Source organism: Fukomys damarensis, unplaced genomic scaffold (assembly GCF_012274545.1).
Source record: "Fukomys damarensis isolate Sample0158 unplaced genomic scaffold, DMR_v1.0_HiC HiC_scaffold_7, whole genome shotgun sequence".
NCBI classification, from domain to species: domain Eukaryota; kingdom Metazoa; phylum Chordata; class Mammalia; order Rodentia; family Bathyergidae; genus Fukomys; species Fukomys damarensis.
In genome coordinates this window covers 14,299,439-14,323,468 of record NW_022900919.1, presented here as the reverse complement: position 1 = coordinate 14,323,468, position 24,030 = coordinate 14,299,439, and the positions used below count along the sequence as shown (strand labels likewise).

General features: G+C 44.1%; 1 long non-coding RNA gene across 1 annotated transcript; it reads right to left on the bottom strand.

Moving 5' to 3' along the window:
• Positions 1-18,282: 18,282 nt before the first annotated feature.
• Positions 18,283-23,089, bottom strand: LOC104860030. Its single transcript, XR_779551.1, has 3 exons — positions 22,998-23,089; positions 19,619-19,734; positions 18,283-18,348 (listed from the first exon to the last, which is right to left on the bottom strand). It is a non-coding gene; the product is annotated as an uncharacterized LOC104860030 (long non-coding RNA).
• Between the last annotated feature and the right edge of the window lie 941 nt (positions 23,090-24,030).

Here is a 24,030-nt window from a genome sequence, read left to right as displayed (position 1 = left end):
CAATTCCATGAAGGTTTTGAATTCCAGTCCCCAACCTCATAAGCTGTGAGCAAAACAATCAAACTGCCTACTTCATGCCCAGAAGAGCCCTCGTAATGAGAGTATTACTATTGATGATTAATATTTTTTAATTGTCTAAGATGTTATGTCTTCCTACCCTATACAACTGCAGCCCAAAGTTTTTGTAAAATGAGAAGCATCTGCATAGAACCCAAATAAATTGGGTCATGACCAGAAGTAAGATGATGGGGGAGGAGACTGGTCAACCACTGAATCCATAGCACTTTCTGTTTGTTTTGCTCTACCTGAGTTTAGACCTCCTTTGGGTTGGCAATTAAGGCCGAGAAACACAGAGAGGCAGGAGTGGAGTATTTGGACTGACTTGAGTTAAATCCCGGGTCCAGCCGTGAAGCAGGGTGCCGGCCAGTCTCCAGGAGAAATTTGCAAATTAAGAAAGGTTCCCCTTCTTGGCATATCCTCCCTCGTCCCTGCAAGCGTATAGGCAGCCTATTTACCTGTTTGGCCAAGAGCCCTCATGTGGGGCATCACCTGCAGCCCTGGAAGAGGTGACCTTGCTGTGACCTCAGCAGCCCGGCTTTCTCCTTTGTCTGCTGGGCTGGCAGTCGGAGGCCCCGGGATTGTGAGGGGGGATAAATGAGGCAAACTGCATGAAGTGGCCCCTGGCGCAGGGTGGTGCTCAGTGACAATCAGTTCCCTTCCAGATTTCCTTGAGAAGTGGTGGGGGTCGCTGGGTGGGTTCAGCCTTGTGGGCTTCCCCGGGAATCATCTGCCTCTCTGAATCTTGGCATGCAGCCCTCGCTTGGCATTAACACTGTGCCTGCTGCCTCTCCGCAGCATCTCATTGTCTGGCCATGAGGACAAAGTGCCCAGCTCCCCCTGCAAAGGGAGCCCAGCAAACAGAGACCAGCTGAGCTCCCGCGGTCAGCAGATTAGTTCCCTTAATACTGCCAGCTCCAGGGGTCAAGGAGCCCCTGATTGTAAATCTAAAATCTCAGAGACTTCTCTTGCTTTTCATTAATTTCCTAAGCTCCTGTGCTGCTGGGCTAATGTTCTGCCAGGTGCAGGGACTTCTCTAAAGCACTCAGCTCACCAATCCAGCCTATCAAAAGGGACCTGGGCAGCCTGTGCAGGTGCTAGAGGGTGAGAGGGACCAGGTCATCATTTCAGCAAGCCCTGTAGGTGCGACAGGCAACATGAAGAGGTTTCTTTGCTGATGACTCTCTGTCTAAGGGGCCAGGCAAGGGCCTGAAGTACCTAATCCCAATTAAATCACAAAGGAAGTGGGAGCAGGGGAAGGGCAAGTGGAAAGGGAAGGAGAAGAGCCTCTGCTGCTGATTCTCTGGGCACCACTTACCCGACTTGCCTGAGGCTATTCCAGCCTTGCTGGATAGGAGCTCTTCTTTCGGTCCTGCTTTATTGTAGCAGATAAATGTTGAGCACCAATTATCTGCCGGGCTTTACATCGGCCATGGGCAATCCAGAGTTGAATGAGGTCTACTGAGCAAGTATACATGGTAACGGAGGAGACAGACCTGCACACAGACCAAGGCCGTGTCATCTCGCAATTGCTCTCGTAAGGATTAGTGTGGCCATTGTGTGCGTGCAAAGAAATGCCTGACTTTGCTTGCAGGGACAGGGAGGCTGCAGAAAGGAAGGGCACTAGGTCTATTTCTTAAAGAAGAGCTTCCAAGGCAGAGGGGCTGTGGGGGGTGGGTGTTTCCAGGGATAGAAATAGCATGAAGCAAGCGGAGTCCTGAAATGTGCTGCAGATGGAGGAACATGCAGAGAAAGGAGGCCAGTGAAGAAGGGCAAGCAAAAGAATCTTATTTTCTGACAGTGTTGGGCAGGGTCAAGGGAGAGAGAAGGCTTGTAGACCAACAAAGAAAATCATTAAAATTCTCAGGCAGACATGAACAGGTATGCCCTTCCTGTGCCCATTTTGGTGGGGTTTGGTGTGGCCAACTGTCACAACGGTAAAGTTTTAAAAGTTGAGTATAAAATCAATAGATTTGTTACCTTTCATCACTGAAACACAATACCCAACACTCACCATTTAGAGGAAAGGAGATTTGATCTGGCTCATGGTTTGCGGGGATTTAGTCCAGGTTCAGCTGAAAGGAAGGCACCGGGAGTGTGAGGTGGGGTCCAAAAATCTCAACTTAGGAATGGAGGGCAAGGATAGAAATTCAGTGGTACCAGTGCTTGTGAGAGGCCGCGGTACTCGCCTTGCCTGGGGCTCCTAAGGACACTCATCTTGTGTTGTGTCAGTGAGGCGGCCTGACCCCCTTCTTCTTACCCAGAACTGAGGTCTGTTTCTTGTCAAATCTGAGCTGTTTGCAGGAGTTAGTGTTGGGAAAGGCAGGGAGCTCCCAGAGCATAAGGACTAGATCATCTAAGTGCAATACTGAGTGCCAGTCTCTGTGACCTCTTTCACAGCCCCTCACTGGGTCCCAGGGATAGGTTTCCATGGCTACCTCTGCTTCCGCAATCACAGACTTGGGCTCAGGTCAATTGTAACTGAGGTTTAATTTTCTATTTCCCATCTCAACTGTAAGCTTCAGGGGGAACCAGGCCAGTATTGGTATTTGAAAGAAAAAGGAAACTGATTTTTCTCTCTACTTTCACACTCACAGCACAGAATTCTTCACCTCCAGTCACCAAAATGTGTGGGAGGATTTCTCCCCATGAACAACAAATCAACTCACCAGGAGATACTGATGGGGCGTCACACAACTTAACTCCATCCTGCCACTACCTACCTGGAGTTGGTGTCAGATCCTGCAGAGGATAGCACATCTGAGCAGGCAGAAAGTAACTGGGGCAGGCATGTGCTGCCCATGGGCAGGAGTGGGCTTCCAAAGCCACAGTCAGGAGCATGGGCTGCACCTGGAAATGATGAGCAGCCAAGGAAGAGGCCATGGAAGAGGTAAAGTGGGGGAATTGTACCACTCCTTCTGGGTAAATTGATCTGCTGTGTAGAGAAGGCTACCAAGCGGGGAGACATGCATGTCACTTAGAGATTACTGTTGTGGACGGCCATGGATTCGCACTGGGTCCCTCAGCTGGGCTCAACAGACCAAACCAATACAGCACTTAATCACAGTTGCTGGCTTTCATTGGTTACAGGGACCCCTGTAAACAATTAACTAGTGAAGCTGTAACCAATTGATGGGTTGATTAAGCCAGAGCCAATGAAGTTATTTGCTATGCCTCCTTTCTGTTTTTCTATCAATACTGTCAGATCACATTGTTGGTAGAAATTCTCCAAAACTTCTCTGGATCTGAGAGCTGCTCAGCTCAGGAGTCATCTTTATTTTGCTTCACTTTCATCCAATAATCACCACTAAATTTAATTGGTTGAAGGCATTTTCAACACTGAGAAGTCTGGGCAGGAGACGATGGAACATGGATTTGAGGGTAGCAGTGGAGTAGGAGGGAGGTACAAAGACTGGAGATAATTAAGAAGTAGAACAGACAAGATTTGGATGTTGATAGAACAGGTAGCAGGGTGAGGGATCTTGTAGGAGGCTGAATACTGGCCCCCACAGCTGCAAAGCCCTAATGCCTGGAGCTTGTAAATGTTACCTCATATGATAAAGACATGGCAGAGGTGACAGAGGATCTTGAGATTAGGCAGGTTATCTTGGATTATCTAGTCAGGCCTGAAATGCAATCACATGGGCCCTCATAAACAAGAGGCAGAGGAAGATCTGACCACACACAGAGCTGAAGCCAACGTGGATGTGAGCAGAAATCTAGTGCCACAACCATGAGCCACAGAATGCTGGCCAGAGGCTGGAAGGGACAGTAGATTCTCTCTGAGAGTCTCCTGGTAGAAAGTGGTCCTACTAACACTTTGTGAAACTGATTCACACTTACGGCCTCTGAAACTGACCAAACTTCTGTTGTTTTGAGCTACCAAACTGTGGGAATTTGTCACAGCAGCTGTGGAAAACTAATGCAGAGCTGAAGAGTAAAATCTAACTGCAATTTTCTAGCTTGGGCAACTGTGTGTGTGCAGAAGGGTGCTCTTCATGGGACCCCAAATCCTGGAGGATTAGGTAGAAAAGAAGGGGTTCCCTGGTGGCCATGATGATGGGGGTCTCAGGAAAGTGAATATCCCACAGGTGGAGGTGCCGGTTTTGAGCTCAGGACCAACAACCATGCCAAAGTGAGAAGTGTGAGTCATTAGCCTTCAGAGAGTAATTGAAACCAGGAGAGCAGATGGGACTCCTGGGGAAAAGGTATGGTGTGGTGATTTTCAGCCCCATAGCATATCAGAATCCCTGGGTGTCTCTTGTACCTGCCAGTGACTGAGACCCAGTGCTCAGAATCTAATTAATTTGGTCTTTGTGGCATCCAGCCCTTCATTGTTATTTAAAGCTCTGCAACTGCTATTATTTTACAATCCGAGTCAACAACCACTGATACAGACAGGAAGTGGGGCCAAACCCAGACACCTCAGACTCTGGCTTCCAAAGTATGGTTCCGGATCCCACAAGTCAGAGAACTTCATAGAGCTGAGTTCTCCGGTTTTATGCCAGGCCCACTGAGTCAGGAGCTCTAGGGGTGGGACCCAGGAGTCCATAATGTTACAAGCCCTGAAGTGATTTGGGTGCATTTGAAAAGCCCTGGGTTAAAGGAACAAAGAAGTCATCTGATGATAAAGAGATTGTGTACAAGTACCTGGCAAGGTGTACAGAGGTCCAGGAAAATACAATGAACTGACATGCAAAGGGGTTGTTTCTATTGTTTATAAGGGAGAGATTATCCTCAAAAAGCCCAATAAGATAAGGTCTGAAAAGTGCTTACTGGGCTCAGTGAAGAGTGGAGTTCCCAGGACACAGAATCCAATGCACAAGAGGTGACCTGGCCATGGTTAAAGAAGGAAAGAAGAAATAGCTTCAGTGCAAATTTGTAGGTCTGAGGAAGACAAGAATTTTCAGGATGTTCATACCTAGTAATGTTGCTTTTCTCTAGTGATGAAGGGAACATCATCTGCTGAGACTGGGTGGGTCCAGGGGTGGTTGGGTTAAAGCCATTATAAAAAATGGGACAGAGAACTGTGTGGACAAAGAAGACGTGTTCCTGCGTGGTGTCACCCAAAGGATCATTGGGGATTTATATTCCCTGATTTATGCAGTTCTGTGCCTCCACCTGCCCCAGTGCCACTCACTGGACTGTGTGTGAGTCTGGTGCAGTCCCGAGCTGGAGTTTTGCCAGGGGAGTGAGCTAAAAAGGATGGAGTTGAGGATAATGGCAGAACAGTCTCTGACAGTATGCCTGGAACCCAGACTCCAGGCTGAAAAGGGAAGGCGGGTAGCCTGGAAGGTTGTTGATGACAGGGGGCAATAGAGGCCAAGTGACAGGGTGCAGGGAGTGAGGATGGGAGTAACTTGTGACAAATGTGAAAGAAATAGGGTCATAATCAGAGAATGGGAACCATGATTTTAGAGGTGAATCTTTTTCTTATTTGGATACCCCTGATGGGACAGGAGCAGAGGTGAATTGAAATGGAAGATGACCAGGTACAGTCAAAGGCTGTATCTGGTCAAGGAAGAGTACAAATTCAGGCCACTTGAACAAACTGGTCCAGGCAGAGCCATGGAGAGAAGACGGGGCTCACAAGCATCAGGAGTCACTTTGCTTTTCTGCAATGATAGCTCCTACCAAAATGGCCGCTGGCCTTGGGTGCTCCCCTCAGAGGGTTGAGATGGATGCCCGTGGGCACGAAGTGTCCAGAGCTGCCTGGTGCTGTCCCATGCTGGCTTCCTTTACCTCACACACAACCGTTGCCATAGTAGAGCCCAGCAAAGCCATTGGTTTTGATAACAGCTGATATGACAAAGTCAGTATCTCCAACCAGCCTCATATGAACCCCATTTTAGAGGACAATAGAGCAAGGTGGAAGAGGGGAAAAATGTATCGCCTTTATTAAAGGTGCAGTTTCTCTGTTCTTGACTCAAACTCCATGCTTCCTGTCGGACTCTCTTTCCTCACTTCAAGGGTCTTCTCTCTCTCTCTTTTTAATCCCAAGCTGGTGTTTGAGGACAGAGGGAAACAAAGCCACAGAAGTGACAGGCCCACTCACTGTCCTCTGTCCATGCTCTCTATTAAGTGATCCTTCTGCCCACCTCTTGTGCTGAGGTCAAGGGAGAGGGGCTGCCTCCATCTGCTCCTCAGGTATCTTGCTGACCTCCAGAGGCCCAAGGGGAAGTCTGGTGTCCAGGAGGTCCCTACATGCTGAGGATACTTCCCAACTGTACACCAGACACAGGATCTCTTAGAATTTCCTGTCCTTCTGTTCATATCTTTGAACTGTTCCTCTGACATATCTTCCTCCTTTCTTAGTGTTTGTTTGTTTGTTTTGGTACCAGGGATTGAACTCAGGACCCTGCAGAACCACTGATCTAAATCCCCAGCCCTTCCTCTTTTCTTAGTACATTTGTCCTTCCCTTAGACAATGAAGGTAGAAAAGCTAAGGGGAAAAAAGCTGGCTTGCTGAAAAGGCAGAAAATTTGGAAAGGTATTTTTAAAATAATATCCCAATTATATAAATAACCGATAACAGCGTTAAATTACTTACAGATGCTATATCATAAAACTGCATTAAAAGCCAATATTATGGTTTGGATCTGGGCTGTGCTCAAAAGCCTCATGTGTTCAGAGGTTGTTTTTTTAGAAGGTGATTGGACCATGGGGATGCTGTACTCATCACTGGATTAGTCCGTGGTTGAATGTACTATTAGGAGGAGGGGCCTGTTCAGAAGAGGACGTTGATGGCAAGTGTGAGGGGTACCTGGCTCTCCCTACCCCAGCTCTTCTCTTTTCTCTCTGCTTCCTGGTTACCATGATGTGAGCAGCTTTCCTCCGCCAGACCCTTCTGCCATGCTGTTTCTGCGTTGGAGCCAGTTGACCATGGACTGAATCCTCTAAACACTATGAGGCAAAATAAATCTCTCCTCTTTTCATTCTATCAGGTATTTTGTCCCAGTGATGAGAAAGTGTCTAAAACAGCCAGGCATAGTGGTGCATGCCTATAATCTTAGTGCTCTGAGAGGCTAGGGCAGGAGAACCCACAAGTTCAAACCCAACCTGAGCAACTTGGTGACTTAGCAAGACCCTGTCTCGAAATAAAAACTAAAAGGGCTGGGATATCGCTTAGTGGAAAGGTCCTGGATTTAATCGTTAGTACTGTAAAACAAAAAAACCTTCAAAAAAAACAAACACCTGCACTCCCACCTGTGAAGTAGAACTGTTATCACCATTTTATGTGAGGAAGTGGAAGTTCAACAAGCCAAATAACATTCTGGGATCACAGGGCATTGGAGATGGAGGGAGCCTCAAGGCAAGTTCCATCTAATTCAGAGCCTGGACTCCTAATTCCTATACTGTTCAATCCTAGAGGCCAAAATCTTGGGCTTCCTTCCCACACCACCACCACCAATGCTACATTTTCTCCACACACACAGGAATATTTCATCATCACTCTATTGTCCAACCCACTGAGGAACAAGATTGGGTCTCTATTCACCCAGGTTGCCCAGACTATCCACCAGTTGTCAAAATGTTGAGAACTGGGGCTGGGGATTTAGCTCAGTGGTGCTGCCACCTGCCTTGCAAGCACAAGTTCCCAAATTTGATCCCTGATGCCAAAACAAAAGGTTGAAACTGTCAAGTCATTTCAACTCTGGTTGATTCAAGAGTTTCTGTCCACAAAACCCTGAATGCCATCCTACAATGCCTAATCCTGATTGGTTGGTATCCAAGCCCTACTCATTGATAAATACTTTGAACACAGCCCTAGAAGGGAAGGATGTTTCCCTCTACTAGAATGGCATAGATATTTACATAAGTATGTCCTCAAGCTTTTGAGGGTATCATAAAATAATAGTCATTTTCTGTTGCAATAGTGAGACAACTTGTGTGAAAGCACAGCACATAGCAGGTGTTCACTAAACATTAGCTGAACTATAAGTCATGTTGCTAAACATCTCCCTTGAGGGAGGCTTTGGAGCCCAGCGATTCCCACAGTTGCTGGAACTGACACATATTTTTTTAGGGAAAAGCAGTGAAGCCATTTTCATTTAAATCCCCAACATGGAGCTATAAATCAGATATGGCTAGAACTGGAGCATCTGGTTCAGTTAGCAAAGGCAATTGCCTGGCTATTGGAACCACTGGACCTGAATAGGTACTCACTGGTAAGCAAAATCAAACTGAAATGGGAGAGAAATTTATGCCAATGACAGACAACAACTGCACTCACTCACCAAGTCCTCTCTGAGGGCAGATGCCAAATGCTAACATTTATTGGTTATGAGCCTCTGCAAATCCTCATATCCAACATAGTAATATAAGAGCATTCCCATTTTGATGTTAGGAAATAACTTTAGGGAGGGGTGGTGGCTTGTCCAAGGTCAGGCAGGCAGTAAGACATGGGGTCAGGAATCCCATTTGTCCTGTCTCAATGTTAGGCAGGTATTCTGTCCCCTCCACAATGTGTCTTTGTACTGGAATGGAGGTGGTGGACAGCTTATCCAGATATTCCCATTATGTGCTGCTTTGGTTTGACAGATCCTTTATAAAGAAATCCCAAAGCCATAGTCAAAAGACTCATATCCCAATTACACATATTTTTAATAGCACCCACTGATGATCTAGAGAGGCTTGGAAGGCCCGTGATGATGGAAAGAGCAATGAGATGCAAAGAACAAAGCAAAGCACACCCAGCTACAATCACCAAGAAAAACAAGAACTGAAGGTGTCAGTTCATGAGCCCAGCAGCAGTCAAAGACTTCTTGCTGCCTCAAGTGGATTATTTTGCTGGAACAGTGGGTGATGCAGACCATGAGCTTTGTCCGTCAGTGGCTCCCTGAGCCTTGGCATAAGCAGAAGCTGAGAGCCACAGGGCAGAGGAATGTCCACCCTGAGCAGGGTGGCTGGATCAGTGGGTAGGAGCCAACATCCCTGAGCTGTGTGTGTGTTTCCAGATGGCATCCACAAAAAGGTGGTAGGCTGAGGCTCAAGTCTGTCTGCCCACTCACACTGTGTCTCTGATGTAAAGTCTTTTGCTAATCTTCATTTGTGCGTAGCTCTTCATAGCCTTCAAAGTGCTCACCGGTAGACAGGATGACTTTATTGGAGACTCAAATTAATTGGCAATGGCTACTTCGTACATTTGTGTTGCTATAACAGAAAAAAAAATATCACTGGCTGAGTAATTTATAGACAACAGAGATTTATTTCATACAGTTCAGGGTGCTGGGAAACCTAAGACCTGGTTCAAGGTCGCTTTCTGCTTTAAGATGGTAAAGATGTGTCCTCTAAAGAGACAAATGCTAAGTACTCACGAAAAACTGGAAGGGCCAAACTTGCCCTCTCAAGGCCTTTTATGAGACGTGGATCCCAGCCATGATCCCCTAATCCAGCCCCTGGAAGGCTGATCACCTCCTAACGGTCCCACGTCTTAATACTACTGTAAGTTTCAACATGAATGTTGGAGGGAAACATTCAAACCACAGAAAATAGAAAAAAACAAGATTGGTTTCCAAATTCCACTCACACCTGACCCACATCTTTTCAACTAATGAAGAAACTGCCTATGAGTGATAGGGAAATGGTCTTTGATACAGGGAAGCAACACGGAGTAAGAGAGAGGCTTTAAAAGTCTCAGAATCTAGTTCACTAGGTTAAAAACCTGGTCTCTCACTAGCTAGAGAAAATTTAGCGAGTTACTCCTGTGTCTCCATATCTTCATACAAATAGAAATCAAACCAGAATCTAATTCAGTGTTGCTATGAGAATTAAATGGGTTAATAGATGTGGAATATCTGGCTATCCACAAGTTTTAGTTTTCATTCTCTTTCCAGACTTACACTCTTTCCACTGTGCTGAATTTTAGCTTCAGAGATGTGTCATATGAGATTGAAGAGGGAAATTTTTTTAGACTGCTCATCCTAACGCCCCCATATTGTGGTTCTAGAAACCCAAGACCAAACTACATCATAGTAGGACTGTCTGGGTTGGGGGTAGAGGCTGAACGGCAAATGAGACACTTCCTCTGGCTCTAACATTTTTTAGTTCTATAAGAAAATATCCATAACCTTGATTAGTCAATCCTCTAGGATTGAACAGCATCAGTATAAGGTAATCTCAGGTGGTTCTCATAAAACCTTCATGAAAATGTGGAGCCCTGTATTAATGAATATGGTCTAGAGTCAAGGCCAGGGATCCCTCTGAGAAGCTTTGCTCCAAATTTCACAGAGTAACACCTCCTTCCTTAGTTCACACCCTTTGGAAGAACTGGAAGGTCAGGCTTGGGTTAAGTTGTAAGAGTTTGAAAGATGTCCATTTCCTGTAAGAAAAGACCTCAGTTCATGTCAGAGAGATCCTGGATTTCCTACTCTCAAACTCACATAAGATGTTCTCCCATGACTATTCTGTCTAAGCAGCAGCGTGCTGGTAAATAAGGATAACCGTGGGCTCTCTAAGAAAAACAGGTCCTGATTGGTAGAAGAAATCGAGGCGCAGAGACGAGGAGAACCTGACAAGGTCACAGAGCTCTTAGGCAGAGATGAAACTGGAGTCCTGACCTGTTTGAATCCAAATGGCTTCACCACCAAGAGCTGCGTCATACCCAGTCTCCTTGTTTACAGCTGCCCTTTCCCTTTCCTCATTGCATCAAAAGGAGTCTATCATCCTTGATCTTTCTTGTCTCACCACCCTCTTTTTTCTTTCTCCACTGTCCCCTGCTCCCAACCCAGACACCAAACCTTTAAATTGTCTCCTTTCTCTCATCTGAAGAGTCCACATGCATGGTTTGAGTTTCCCAGTGTTAATGCATCTTTCTTACCAGAAACTGTGCTCCTTGTAGTTCTAGAGTCCCCATTTCTCTTGCATGATCACTACACCACCTCAAGTCCTATGACTTGTAGTACAAGACTGCCCAAGCACACTCGTTTTTCTAATTGAATGAGGATTTGAAGATACTCTGGCCATCTGCTCAGAGGGCCACTGTTTTGGATAAAGTCAAGGCAAGTCAGAGATTTGGAACACAGCTAGGCTCATAAATATTGACTTAAAAGATACCATTGGTTTATCAGGCCCATTGGACCAGTCAGTTCAACGTCCCTTGAGCCCTTGGTGCACACTGGTTTATGTGCATAGCTCATAAACCTGGAGCCCAGAATGTTCAGTAGCTGCAAACGAGGGACATCTATCCCACCTCCCCCAGTAGGATCAGCTCCTCTTTAACTGGTCTCCCTCTCTCAATGCTTGCACTACTGTGTCTCTCTTTAGCCTGTGATTCCTTCATAAACACAGACCTAACCTGGCCGTGGCGCAGCCTGCTGCTCAGAACTGTCGGAGGATCTCCACTGCCTGGTGTGCTTTGTCTATCGATGGATTTCTGAACATGGGAACATGGAAAGTTTGGGAAATGCCACAAACCAGATACCCTCTTTGTAGTTCACAACACACACTAGACTATTACTGGAAGTATGTACAATTGTTTCCCTGTGTTTCCTAGATCTTCTCTTGGACTACAAGAGTACATCTTCTTTGCTCCACGAAACATTTACTAAAATCCAAAGGTGAGATTTTGTAGGACACACTCTGGAGAAGCTATTGTCCAAATTCTTCAAAACCTCCCAAAATCTTCATCAAATATTCTTCTCCCATAGTTTAAAACCCAGGCTTAATCCAAGTTCAAATCCTAGCACTGGCTTTTAATGGTATTTAACCTTGGCCTAGTTACCACCTGATTCTGTACCACAAGCTCCTTATCTGTAAAGGGCAGTAATTGCACCTACCTCGAACGGTTATTGTTAAAGAATTCCATGAGCTGCAGAACGCAAAGCCCACAGTAGAATATGTAGCCTACAAGAAAGGACTCGATGAATTGAATTTCTATCACTATAATTATCTTTTAAAGTCCCTTTCCAAAACTCTATGCCTCATTCTAATCAATCTTCTTGGCTTTTCCCAAATATTGCCCTAGGGGCCCAAGTTTCCAAGCACTTTCCTGTGATTCATCCTATCTTTCCCATCACCTACATCCAAACTCCTTCTCATTATTCAGTGCACCAGCAAATGGTAGCCTCCCTGGCATCTCTTCACCCCTCCCAGCTGAGAGAAGCAGGGCCTGTCCTTTAAATTCCTCCCATATCAGTTTCTACATCCACAGGGCAACCTGATCCCTCACAGGGTCATTCCTAGCGTGCACACCACTGACCCCTCTGAGAGGTGTGGGAAGCCTCCAGGTGCACTGCGATGAGCTCAGTCTCTACAGCCAAGCAAGTCTCTCCTCACCTGCTCTGCAATACTGGAAAAACATCTGCCCCAGTCTGCAGGTTGAAATGAGGTTTCCGGTAGAACTGCTATGAGGATATGAGGCACCAGACTGTAAAGTGTCCAGCATTGGAATTGGCTTTGTCACCTTGTCACCATCCCCTGTGCATCAGCATGGAACTATGCACATAAACCAGCATGCACCAAGGGCTCAAGGGACATTGAACTGACTGGTCCAATGGGCCTGATAAACCAATGGTATCTTTTAAGTCAATATTTATGAGCCTAGCTGTGTTCCAAATCTCTGACTTGCCTTGACTTTATCCAAAACAGTGGCCCTCTGAGCATGTAGTGCCAGGCTTTTCTCTGAAACTTCTGCAGCAACAGATTAAAGCCATCAACATGACAAAAGCAGTGCAATAACTGACTAGGATGCTGAATACAAATGAAGACTTGCGTAGGTCTGCAGCATCAAAACAAAAACCAACCACCCCCCCAAAAAAACCCAAAATCCTCAGCTATAAGACAGAACTTTCTGTAAACATCACTGATTATGAAACTGGAATGTAGAGGCCTGCATGTTCTGATCCTGGCTCTATCTATAACTCACTGTAGAGCCCTGCCCAAGAGTCTTGCCTCCAAGAGACCCAGTTTCCCTTCCACCTATGAGGGCACTGGGTGGCAGACAGTCAAGCCTTCCTCCAACTCAAAATTTGTGGGAAACTGTGGAGCTCTCTCTGCCCCCTCAAGTCCCAGACATGTGTTAATTAGTTCCCGGGTTGGGTTTTCCATGTCACAGTAGGACCATCACACAGTCATTGCCTTCCATCAGTGAAGAGGCACTGGGCCATGTGCTCACCCCAGGGCTGCCCATGCCACCTGTACCTCAGTGGCAGGCAGCTTCTCTGAACAGTAGGATCAGCCAAGAAGAAGACAGAGAGAAGCTGTTTCCTTCTATAGGTTTGGTACTCTTGTCTTTGACTCTGGTTCACGTGCAACCAATAAAGTAATCTCCCAAGGTGGCAGTAATAATTATTAATTTGGTTTTGTAGTCCGGTTGCTATAGATCACATCTTAAGTGTCCCCCAAAGACTCATATGTTAAAGGCTTGAGTCCCAGCATGACATTAATGGGAGGCACTAGAGAATGGAGACCTTGTGGGAACTCTTTGGATAGTGAAAGATGTGCCCTTAAAGGAAATAGTGAGACCCTGGACCCTTCCACTTCCTCCTCTTCCTCCTCCTCCTCCTCCTCTCTTTCACTTTCTCTTCCATAATATGCTGCTCATCACAAACCCAAAAGCAACAGGGCCAATAGACCATGGGCTGGAACCTCTAAAACCATGAGCTAAAGTAAACCTTTTCTCTTTATGACTTGACTGTCTCAGGTATTTGTTAAAATAATGAAAAGCTGACTAAAACTAACAATTTGGTAATCTCAGTAAAGGGATGCTAGAGACCTAGACTCTTTTGGGTGATCATTGGTGAGAAGTTACTGTTTCTTTTTTTTGAGTACCAGGGATTGAACTTGGGCCCTTCCACTTGCAAGGCAGGCGGCAGAACAATTGAGCCAAATCCCCGGCCCCCTGAGAAGTTACTATTTCTTATTGCTTGGTCCATTTGTCTCTTTTGTGCTCAAGTTAACTAAGAATTCCATGCCAATAAGGAAAAAGATTAACTCTGAAATCTTGCTGTATATTTTTGGGTTTCTGTGTCTGTTTTTTACTTCAGGCTAACTGAGGCTACAAGTTGTCTGCTTGTCTTTGAGAAAGGACTTGACTTCTCATTGCAGGTATATAAAAAATTTTCCTACCATTGGAGGGTATTAATAAACTACATTATAATGTGTCTTAAATTGAGGAGCTCTGTTCTAGTGTATAATGATACATACATACTCATATAAATAGCACATTCCTAACATTTCCAGAAAGTAAAAACATTGACTATATGATACTTTAATATGCTAGATCTGGAAAAATTCCTGCTTGCACAAACTGTTAGATCAAAAACATTTTAAGAATCAATTCCACATATTAAAGTAAATTTTGACCAATTATAATAGTTTAAGAAAAAATAGGTTTTTTCTAATGTGTGTGCTAAGTATAATACAATAGTACATTTTATTTTATTTTAAGTTGGCTTGTCTTTTCAAGAAAATATAAGTAATCAGAACTCCTGGATGTACACAGTTTTACTAATCACGTAAGCCAACATTATTCCTACATAATGTTTAAGATCACGAAATTTGTGTCCAATTGTTATTATTCTAACAAACTTTTCATATTAGTAGTGACTATATCTTATATTGAACCAGCTAAGATACAATTTCCAATATCTTTAAGAAAATTAAGACCTTGGACAAATATGAAGATGAGTTCACTACATACATTCCTGGCTTAATAACCGGATACCACCCAAGTTCCATTCCTGCAGCTAGGTCGTTAAATGAATTGGTCATTAAATGAGGAACTGTAGATAGTATGTACAATAGTCAGAACAAAGAAATGGTCAAAGGAAACTCCAACTTGATAAATTTGCTTCTTGTTTGCATAACTCTTATATGCAGTACTGTAATGTATAACAGAACATAAAACCATGTACCAGACTACACTGTACAGTACAATCATCAAAAATCACAGTACCGTACTGCAGATGCCATCACAAGGCCACACTGTGGCTCATATTCCTGCATTGTAAATCCAAATGCAGGTTGTAAGTTGGAGCAGTGGCTCATAAGTCTCGTAAGTTGTAACAGTGCATCTCAACCATAAGTCCCAACAGTCATTAAACAGGTAGGTTGTTAAATAAGAAATATCTGTAACAGATTTTAGATCCTTAGGTATTTTCTAAACAAGAATAACAAAACATTGGTAACTACAAATAATTTTAAAGGTATGTGCTTTTGCTTCTTATGTTTATATTCTACGTGGCTATAAGTTGGGTCATGTTAACAAATATGTTGATTTTGAAGTATAAAACTAATGTCTGTGGCTGAAGAAAATTGTACTATATGCATCACAAGTTTTGTTAGTCTGTTAAATGTTTATGTATGACAGACAGTTCTCAATTATCTACTCCCTAATTTTTGCTGTGAAATAGAAGTTAGTCAATTTAGTTAAAATTCCATTAATATGGATGGTTGAGAATATGGTAGGAGCCTTGAGAAATATAAAAGCTCATGTGCTTTTGTTTCTTTCAAAAAAAAAAACCTGTTCCAGAGCATGAAAGAGGGTATGTAAAGGATGGAAAGTCAAATTATTTTCCTCTGTTAATAATACCTGAATTAGAAAAGCATGAAACATGTTAACATTTCGGCAAAGTTCTCTCAGTTTTCGAAGTCCAGCTTTCTTGTCATATCCTCTACCATCTGTGTAATCTTCCTAGACAGCAAAGATTCTGGACCTCATCAGAATAATTTTCTGCATTTAATGTTGGTTTTACTGTGCTCATGGTAATTAAACAAAATGAAAAAATTTCATCACTTGTGAAAGAACAAAAGTTACTTACAAGTGTACCTTATTTAGTGATGTTTTATATTGATAAATAGGTGACCAACTACTATTTACAGACAGCCAAGATCTCACCTTAGTGAAGTGTTCAGACCTCATCTGTCAACCCTTTAGATTTTGCCTTCCCTGAATTGAATTCTAATTTAGTTATTTTTAAAAGATGGATATTTTCTACACCTATTCTTGAAAATTCTTAGTGGACCCTTAGAAAAGGCCATTATAAAGATTTGTTCTGTCACTTTTAGAAAGAAAAAGATGCTAGATGTAATCCAGTTTGTTTGATTAGGTTTGATTCACAATGTATCAGACTCATTATCATAAGAGATGTACTTGGAGAGCTGTCAGATCAGAAGGGCTTCTCATCCTTCCCCTGCATGTGACAAATTCCTGTCCCTGACAGGCGCTTCTGATGTAGCCCTTCCCTGGCCCCCTGGTTTGGGTAATGATGAAAATGGCCTGGTTTCTCTTTTTTCTGTTAGAACTGCCATGGGGTGAGAGGACTAAGGATTCCAAAGCACTTGGGAAGGAAAGAATTCAGTAGTTAAAGAGAGACCAGAGATGGAATTTCTCTTAAATGCTTTCTCTTCTCTCTGTGCTCACAGACTTACCACCTCCCAGGTGTTTCCTCCTCCACATAACCAAAGCAACCCTTCTAAGCCACAAGAAACAGAACCATGGATGGTTGGAAGGATAGATGGATGGGTAGGTGGGTAATGGATGGATGGATGGATGGGTAGGTAGATGGGTGGATGGGTGGGTGGATGGATGGATGGATGTGTAGGTGGACAGATAAACAGACTTGTTACAGAGATCTGACCTTACACATCTGTAAGCTGTATTGCTGTTGTCTTCACATATGATGTTGGATTTGAAGCCTTCTGGGCAGACAACTGGGAAGGGAAGACAGATGCAATATGAAAAAAAGCAAAGGCAAGCTGGAGCCCACTAGAGGGAATGGACCCCTGTGTCAAAACTGATGACCAGGTGGCCCACAGCAGTTGCCCTTGGGACATGGGGAAAATCCAGCTATTCTTGCACACCATAAAAAAATTTCATGGATGTCTCAGATTCTCTCTGCCATATCTTCAGGCCATCATTTTCCTCCTATTGGAGTTTATCTTTAAATTTATCTACAGCTTTTACCAAGTTGACATTCCCCAACTCTGTCTGAGGGGACAGTTCACTTCTTAATTTCTGACTATCCTTTCAGCCTGAAGGTTTTTATTTAATTTGTGTTTCCAGAAGTAAAACAACTGCTTAGCAAATAATCTTTCAGAGTTCTTCAGCCACATTTCTGAGAAGTGGCGTTTGACTTACAAAACGAAGTATGCAATGTCTCTTCCCTTCCAGCTTTGCCATGGTCTTTGTCTTGGGAGGAGGAGGGCTCACATCAGACTGCCAGGGTGGAGGAAAGACACATGGACATGGGAAAGTGGAGGAATGGCAGACAGGCCTTGACAAGTGTATTGGCCAGCTTTCTAATTACTGAGACACAATACCCAACACCCACAACATAAAGGAGGAGAGGTTTAATTTGCTTATGTTTCGGTCTCTGATCAGGCTCGAACACAGAGACACGGCAGAAGGATGCAACAAAGAAAAGCCACTTTGTTCATGGTGGCAGGGAAACAAAGCAGAGTAAGAGTGTTGGGGAGAGTGGGTGAGGGGCCAGACATCGACCCCAAGGCCATGCCTCCTTGACCCACCCAGACACACCTAGAAGTGCACCTCACCTAGGTCAACGCTAAGACCCTGCTAAGTAACATAAAGAGGAAGAGGGGCTGTGGCAACAAAACACCAAAGCCATTTATCCCTGTCTGGGCTTGGCAGGCACCAGGGCCTACTAAACCCAAAGTCACCATCATGAAGAACCTGGCTGATTTGGTCTGTGTTCTTGGTTTGGGGGACAAAGCATCTGACAATGCAATCCAGCTTCTTAGTCTGCTGCTAGCAAATGCTCACCATTTCCAGACTCCTCGCAGCCTTTTCAGACAAGTTTTCAAACCTAATTAAGCTTAGCATTATCATTGTTTTTATCACATCAAGTTCCCACTTGGCCCTCAGCCGCAGAGACCACAAAGTCAGCACTGCATCTTTAAACAGAAACAACAGATTTGGGTTCAATTAAAAATTCATTAAAATGCAAATTAGTTTGTAAATTTTTTCCCACTTTCTGATGATTCTTCAACGTGGCTTTTTAATCGTAGCTGGTGTTGAAGGAGAGGTGAGCCCTTGGAAAGAAAGGGATGGAGCCAGTACCCGGGAGTCCTTCTCATACTGTGGGGTGCATGCTTTCAGGGAAGCCTTCACCCTTTCTTCACCCTGACAGCGCTCCATTTTCTCCCCACTGGAGACCAGTTTCATACTCATTCGTCTGATAAATGCAATCATTTCTGTCTGACTTTAGGCACACTGAATGATGTGCTCTTAAGGGAAACAACAAGGTAAAATGAATAACTCACCTTACCCTTCCATATTCCCTGGATTTTCTGTAATATTCTGATGGTGTCTTCATAAAGATTTCACCACTGGCAAAGCAATAAAACTGAATTAGGGGAGTCTGCAGTGACTTCAAATGACAGCTAACCCCCTAGAGTTTAGCCAGGTGACTCCTCTACCAAATCCTGCCAGGTGACCGAGACCACAGATACACATTTATGAACTAACAACCATGTCTACTATACAGGGAAACCATAGAGTTTTACCCTTCATTCTCTCCGGTCTATACAACTCTAAGGAGGCCTTTACTGTCACTAACTATTACGGTTTACATGTCTCATGTGTGTGGAAGGTGATTTGATCATGGGATGCTGTTCTCATGGATGGACTTTTCCATTGATGAGTTCAGTAGGTGAATGTGTTGTTAAGAGGTGGGACCTGGTGGGAGGTGGGCCACTGGAGGTGTGACCCAAAGGGGTATTTGTGTCCCTAACGCCTTCTCTCTCTCTCTCCCTCCCCCCCTCTCTCCCTCTCTCTTTCCTTCCTGGATACCATATGAGCTATTGTCCTCCACCAGGCCCTTCTGCCGTGCCGTTTCAGCGTTGGATCCAAATAACTATGGCCTGAATCTTTTGAAAACCATGAGTTATAATAAACCTCTTCTCCTTGAAACTGTGGGTGTCAGGTATTTTATCCCAGCATCAGGAAATTGATGAATACACTAGCATACAAATAGGGAAACTGAAGCTTGGAGAGTTTAGGTACTTGTCCAAAATCATTGTTCTGATTTGAATGTGTCCCCAAAACTGCATAGGTTGAGAACTTAGTTCCAAATTCATATTGTCACCAGTATTTACAGGTGACTGGATCATGAGGACTCTGCTCTCATAAGTGAGTTAATCCATTTATGGATTAATAGAGGGATAGATTGTTGAGTTATTTCAAGAGCAGCTCTGTTATAAAAACATCTCTCTCTGGCTGCCTACTGTCTCACCACAGATGCCCTCAGCCATGTTATGATACGGCAAGAAGGCTCTCATAAGCTATTGGTGCCATGTTCTTGGACTTCATGTCCAGAACCATGAGCTAAATACATCTCTGTCCTTTATAAATTACCCAGTCTCAGGTATTCAGTTATAGCAACACAAAATAGCAGTTACTCAGTTATTGCAACACATAACTAGAAATCGTTAGCTATCCCTGAACCCATATCTACTGGACTCCAGAGACAAAAGCTCTTTACATTGTACTAATTTCACGACTCCTTGCTTCTGCACCACATAACTGGCTCAGCCTGCCATTTCACCAAATTGAACAGTCACTGCATGCAATTGATCCTTAGACATGTTGGATGCATACCCTGATACTGGCTTTCAAGACGACAATGCCATTCTGCCTCTGCCTCAAGGAGAGGTGTTCTCATCTTCGTGTTATCTGTGGGAAGCCAAGCAATACTCCAAGCTCATCAGATGTCCCTAATTGCAAAGAACACATTCAGGAAGTATGGTAAATGCAACTTAATTGAGAGCTAATTAACTTGTTATAGTTATCTCGTTATGTGCCAAATGAATATCTAAATATTCCTTTCTTCTCAGATAAAGGAATGAGGGGGGAAAAATCTGTGGTGAAACTGGATCTCTAGATGAGAGAATTTCAGTAGCAGACCTCAGGTAGCCACCAACCCTGCAAGGGCAGCAATGAGATCTTATGGTCTTGGAGACATCAAGCTCATTAACACCATCTTAAAGGAAAATATTCAAAGGCAATGGCGAGATTTGAACTTTTAGAGGAATTCTCCGTTAAATCTGTGTGAGATGGAATTTTTTCCCAAAGACTCCAAGAGACAGAACTTGGCAAAGGTTTTTCCTACCACCCAGCTTCTCTCTAGCCATTTAAGGTTTGGGCTTTTTATTGTTTTGTTTCTTTTTAATCTACCCTTTTCTGAGTAAATCTAAGGAGACCTTCCATGGAACTGCATGCTGTTATCAGGAGCATATTGCCAGGGCTGGGCTCAGTGTCAGCTCAGCTACCGGGTAATCACTGGCTTTTAATCTGTCTTCAGTGGCAATGTGGTTTAACCCCCTCCTTGGCTGAGTTTCCCTGAGTTCTTCCAAAGAGAGTCACAGGGGTAACATGGCTGAGAGCTGCCTCCCTGGCAGACCAGGGAAGAAAAAGAACGACATGAAGGCTGAGTGAATAAGTCCATTCAAAGCGCTTGACTTTCAGCCTTGTTTTTCTTTCTAAAGCAGATCTGTTTAAACCACTGAGAAAAGCAAAGTCTATTTATTTCCACTAGAAACTCCAATCGATATCCAATCCTGGCAGATGAAGAGCGTCTGGCCCTGTTCTCACCCACACACCGCCACTGGCCCTGGTGGGCGAGTGAGCCTGGGCTCCGTATTGAGCATGTGGACACTGGCACGCAGCATAAGGGAAAAACACATCTGGTTTTTCATCTTGGTGAAGAGCAAGCGTGGCCACTTTGAAACACTCTGCTTGATTCTCTCAACCTTCCAGATCTTTCTGGACCCCTGTCTCATTAAAAAATGTCCCAACCACATCCTTCCCAGAGTTTTTCCATTCCTCCCTCTCATGACTGCTATGGATTCCGTTTCAGGGCCTGAGGGTGCTAACATAGCTCATAGGATTCACAAAGGAAAATTCAAATGCTCAGGTCCCACTCCCTAGGGAGACCTACTCATTTGCTCTGCCTTCAAACTGGACCCCCAACCCTCCACTCTGTGTCTCTGTAAAAGAACTTGATGGCATTCCTTAGCCCAGACTTCATGGCAAGAACAAAAAAAAAAAATTAATTGAAAATGATGAGCCCACCCTCTGCAATGAAAATGATAAAGTATTTATGATATAGTCAGTTTAAGCTGTAATGCATGCAGAAAACTATAAATACCACACAGTGAGATTCTGATACCCATTTCCAGTTTCTTCTAAGAGCTACGGTGACCCACCTCTTTAGTGTCACTAGAAGCTTGCCTACCATACGATTCATCCGGATTTTTCCAAATGTATTTTACTACCTATGTTCCGCTCATTGACTTCCATTGTCTCCCACTCCATTCTTGTTCCATTTCATTCTGTGCTGGGACTTGGCTTCTTTGTATCAAGCCGTTGCTTGCTTTTATTTGCAGAAAACACTCAATCTCTGTTTATGCATCTGTTCAAAGTTCACTTTAAGTACAGAGAATTTATCAACTGTATTGCTTTGCAAAGCGCCTGCCGCCGGTTGCTCATTATGGGGAATGGCATCTTTCCCTACTTTCTATGGCCCTGCAGCCTTCTGTCTGTGCCTCTCTCCGGTGAGTGCTCTGTTTTCTTTGGCCAACTACCTACACTCTCGGCCTGCATCTTGCTGATCGGTGGCATATTTCAAACTGTACTCCTGGAGGGGAGGGAGTAACTCCTGTCTTGGGACAGACATAAAAATGCTCTTCTATTGCATGGAAATGTGGTTACCGTGTTCCAATCCTCTTGCTGGAAGCAGCACTCCAGGACCACATGTCTAATCCAGGCGGTGGGGAAAAGGATGACAGTGACTACAGGGAGGTGTGGGTTCTGCCAGTAAATGGTTGTCAACCTTGGCTGCCCACTGGAATCCCCAGCAAGCCTGTGGAAAACCTGGCTCCTCTGATGAGGGGTTCTGATGGGGTCTCCTAGAAGCAGCCTGATTTGGAGTTGTTTCAAGTTCTCCAGCTGAAAGAGAGAACCAGTGGGCCAAGTGCTGAGCCAAGCCAGGGTCCGTCAGAAGAAGTTGAGATTCATTCTCAGGACCTCAAGTCTAAAGGACCAACAATGAGACTGAAGTCCAGACTTGATGCCAAGAGAATAAAATGTGGCAGAAAGGGGGCACAGAACTGAAAAGAGAAAAAAGACAAGAGCCACAGGGATCTACAGTGGCTGCTGCATATTCCATGGCCCAGTGGGGCCCCAGCTCAGTCTTAAAGGCCAAAGGCATCTGGAGTCCCATTGGTCAGCGTGATTTAATGCCTGAGGCAGCACCAACTTCCTGTTGAGATGATCATCCACCCTTTGGTCTGCAGTAGCTAGAGTTTGAGTCATTTCATACCTGTGCTGCATAGATTATAATGACAGATATAATGGTGTAAAATCACAGTGTGAGAGCTGGAAATAACTTACTCCAACCTCCTGCATTATATGAAATCAGATCAAGATGCAGTTCTCCTCCTCCAGATCCTCACTATCAAGACTAAGAGTCTCAAACCGGAATGTTCATAAAGGCAAGCAGAAGTGGCTTCAAATTTTATAAGAAAGCTTCAGTCATCATCAACTCTCTTACTGTGGTGTGACAGGAAATGTAATATAACCTCTCAGTGGGCCTTTCCCAAATTTTAGTGTAATTGAAAGCTACCAGAGGAATAATGTGTTAAAATGCAGATTCCCTTACCCATTTCCAGAAAGTCTGATTCTGAAGGTCAGAGTAGGACTCAAGAATTTGAAACAAGTGAGATGCCCCATATGGACAGAGATTCCGGTGTTGATAGTTCCAGAGCCAGGTTTCAAGAAACACAAGTTCAAGCAGTGGTATCATTGCCTGATTCTTAGACCAAGGAAGCAATATTCCAAATTGGCAGTAATCACCCCCTGGCTGCACATCTGGAAGGCATTTTAAAGAAATACTGATGCCTGAGTGTCTTGGACCATTTGGGCTGCTATAACAAAATATCATAGATGTGTAGGCTTATTTTAAAAAGTTATTTCTCACCATGCTGGTAGTTGGGAATTCCAGATCAAGGTGCCAGCACACTTGGTGTCTGGTGAGGACTTGTTCCTGGTTCATAGAAAGCATCTTCTTACCGCTCCCTCGTATGGTATGAGAAGCAAGGCAGATCTCTGAGACTCCTTACATGAAGGCTATTCATCCCACTCATGAGGACTGGACACTCAGGACCTAATCACTTCCCAATGGCCCTGCCCCCCAATACCCTGACACTGGTGATTATGTTTAAACATGTGAATTTGGAGGACACACAGACATTCAGACTGCAGCACTAAGCTGTAGTTCAAAACAACTGAATTGGGATTTCTTTGAACTGAAGCCTTGTAGTAGTTAGATACTGCTGCAACAATGCTTTGTAACAAATATCTCAAAACTTGGTATTTATTTTCCACTGATAGGTCTGTTAGTAACTAGAGCTGGACTGATCTAAGCTGGCTCAGGGGGTGGGTTTACTCCAGATTATATGTTGGATTCAGGTCATCTTTGCATGTAAGTCCCTAATTTATGAATATTTGAGTTGTGAACTCTCACAGCTGTACTGTATAAGACTCATTTTGTCAGACTTAGGAACAAACCCACTTTACCAGTATTCTCCCAGAACAGAACTCGTTTTTAGGTCGAAATCTTACTCTATTTCATTCTCCCTGGAATGGTAGCTTCCCAGGGCGTGATCTTCTCAGGATGGATCGCTGGAGTGCAAAGAAAAGACACACAGCACATTTAAGGCTTCTACTCACATCATATCTAGGAATATCCTACTGGCCAGAGAGTCATGAGGCCAAGCCCAATAGCAACAGGATAGAAAAAAAATAAATAAATAAATAAACTCTGCTCAATGGTCCAAACTATTATAGGCTCCACTTCAGACAAATTAAAGCAAAATTTCTGGGGCAGGCTATGAACAATGACAAAGCCCCCTCTAATATACAGCGAAGGTTGAAACTCTTCCTTCTAAAGGTGACTCAGGCCCAGGTTCATAAACACTCAGCCCTATGTGAGAGAATTAAAGTGCTGTGTT